General features: G+C 40.3%; 1 protein-coding gene across 1 annotated transcript in view; it reads right to left on the reverse strand.

Annotated features, from left to right (window-relative positions):
* The window catches only part of LOC106873192 (unconventional myosin-Va), a 147,027-nt gene that overhangs the window by 114,957 nt on the left and 28,707 nt on the right, over nt 1–3,363 (reverse strand).

Raw genomic sequence — 3,363 nt, forward strand, 5'->3', positions numbered from 1 at the left:
ATGTATGTATATATTACGGAGATGTAATTGTGTAGCAAGTGACCAGATCTGAGATTGTCTGCTGAAACAAAAACAATTGCAGCATGGAAGGTGTCTAAGAGTCATTTAAAAACACTCAAAAATCATTAGATTCACTTCAACATTTAAATTTAATTTGTCAAAATATTTTCGTCGCTTATGAGTCCAACACCCTAACCATTGAGCCACACACCTCCATAAGCCTTGTGAGTGGATTTGGATTTGGCAAATGGAAACTGAAAGAAGCCCATCACACACATATATATATATATATATATATATATATATATATATATGTGGGTATGTGTGTCTTTGCTTGTCCCACCACCACTACCACCACCACCACTTAACAACCAGTGTCAGTGTGTTTATGTCCCTGTAACCTAGCAGTTCAGCAAAAACAGATCGACAAAAAGTACCAGGTTTAAAAAAAAAGGAATGGGGTCGATTTATTCGACTAAAATTCTTCGAGGCGGTGCTCCAGCATGGCCACAGTCTATTGACTGAAACAAGTAAAAGATGAAGGATAAACCCATGCGAACATGGAATAGTGGACTTTAGATGATTATGATAATGATGATGTTGATGATGATGATGATGGTGGTGGTGATAATGATGATGGTGGTGATGAAGATGGTGGTGATGATGATAAACGTACATGCCTTGGGCTACAGATGTGACATGATATGCAATATGTTTTCCGTATCTAAACTTGGCAGAAGCCATTCTTCTCTGATCTGATCACAGTTGATTTCTTCCAGAGAAGAACCCTAGACTGGTCCCACAGGGACGAAAAAACATGCCTGACTTGTGGACGGATGGAACCTTGAACACAGACAGTCAGAATTAATACAAAGCATTCTAGCCAACACACTACCACCAACATTATATAAACACATACAAACTCACACACACAGACACAAACTCATACACACTCACATAAAAACATACACACACACATACAGACTCACACACGCATACATACAAACTCATACACATACATATACATACATACATACACACGTACAAACTCTCACACATACATACACATACATACACACATACAAACTCTCACACACACACACACACACACACACACACAAACTCATACATACACACATACATACATACAAACTCACACACACACATACACTGTGTTGAGAGTAAAGTTTTGTTCTGCTCCATAGCTCACTTCCTCCGCTTTCAATGCTTCGTCAACCAAGACGTCTTGGAAGCTTCAGTGAAGCAGTTCTTTGCCTTGAAGGACAAGATGTGGCATCAGCATGGGATCAAAGAACGGACAGAAAAGTGGCTCCAGGCGGTACAACACAATGGCCTCCACTCTGATTGCTAACCTGCTTTTGTGGTAACTTGATGAATAAAGTGACTCAACACAATATAAACACATGCACACACACACACACACGTAATTATATATACATCCTGTAATTCTTTTATTTGTTTTTAGTCATTTGACTGCGGCCATGCTGGAGCACCACCTTTAGTCAAAGAAATCGACCCCAGGACTTATTCTTTGTAAGCCTTGTACTTATTCTATCGGTCTCTTTTTGCCAGACCGCTAAGTTACGGGAACGTAAACACACCAGCATCGGTTGTGTGTGTGAGCATGTGTGTGTGTGTGTGTGTGTGTGTGTGTGTGTGTGTGTACACATATATACATATATAGTGGTTGCTTTCCTTGCATATGAGCAAAACTATTGCTCGAAAGAATAACTGAAGTGAATCATTGATGATGCAATGTGGGGAGGCCCTTCCATGACTCTTGAGCCCGGCTAAACATTTGCCCCTTCTATTGCATAATGCACAGCTGTGCTTGCTGGCAGAGGGATCAGATGCCACAGTATCAACTCCTTTCACATGCCTTATCAATCCTCCAACTGATAGGTACACCTTTCCACAGGTTACTCTTTTACTTGTTTCAGTCATTTGACTGTGGCCATGCTGGAGCACCGCCTTTAATTGAGCAAATCGACCCCAGGACTTATTCTTTATAAGCCTAGTACTTATTCTATCGGTCTCTTTTGCTGAATCGCTAAGTTACAGGGACGTAACACACCAGCATCGGTTGTCAAGCGATGTTGGGGGGACATATACACACACATACATATATATATCGTCGTCGTCGTTTAACGTCCGCTTTCCATGCTAGCATGGGTTGGACGATTTGACTGAGGACTGGTGAAACCAGATGGCTACACCAGGCTCCAATCTGATTTGGCAGTGCTTCTACAGCTGGATGCCCTTCCTAACGCCAACCACTCAGAGAGTGTAGTGGGTGCTTTTACGTGTCACCCGCACGAAATATATATATATATATATAAATATATATATACGACAGGCTTCTTTCAGTTTCCATCTAACAAATCCACTCACAAGGCTTTGGTCGGCTTGAAACTATAGCAGAAGACACTTGCCCAAGGTGCCACGCAGTGGGAATGAACCCAGAACCATGTGGTTAGTAAGCAAGTGACTTACCACACAACTACGCCTATGCCTAGGTTGCACCTTTTCTGTTCTGAACAGTAGCCACATCACAATTTTCAAGGGGCTAATTCCTGTGAGTTCTCTGACGGCTGACAAGGCCTTCATGATTCATTCATTTCCTCCCACAAACCACACATAAAAAGCAACACTCCCTCATTTCCCACGGGTTCATTCTTTCTAAGAACTTCTCTTATATATACATACATACATACATACATAAACACATGTATCTGTGTTTGGGTATAAGTGGGTTACTATACGAACAGATGTATATGAATAGTAATACTGTTCTCATTACCTCATCGGTAGAATTAATAACGTTTTAGGTCAAAATGCCACCAACGTAAACTATGACCATCGACCTTCTATGATCCAATGAGTCAAATGCTGGACACGTATACAAAACTATGCCAAAACAATTTGTAGCTGTGTGTCACTGTTTGAAGACATTATCACCATAATATGAAATATTACACTCCACTATATTGTATTGTATTATATCATCCTATGTAAAATGACTGCAATATTAATTGCAAAGTACTGTAGTGGACCTATAAGCTTTGTACGCAGATCAGAGCTTTTCTAAGGCTATGACACAGCAAACACACACACACACACACACACACACAAATTACTCACTCGGCTCTCAATGAAGGGTGTTGGCTCTGTATAGAGACCTAACCAGTTGTCACAGTCATGCTTTACCGCAAACATTCTTTTCTTTACTTCTTACATCAATCACGATTGGTAGTGTATGCCTTTTTTGTACATTCTGAGTTCAAATGTCGCTGATATCAACTTTGCCGATCATACATTCATATATATATATATATATATATA

Source organism: Octopus bimaculoides, chromosome 18 (assembly GCF_001194135.2).
Source record: "Octopus bimaculoides isolate UCB-OBI-ISO-001 chromosome 18, ASM119413v2, whole genome shotgun sequence".
NCBI lineage: Eukaryota > Metazoa > Mollusca > Cephalopoda > Octopoda > Octopodidae > Octopus > Octopus bimaculoides.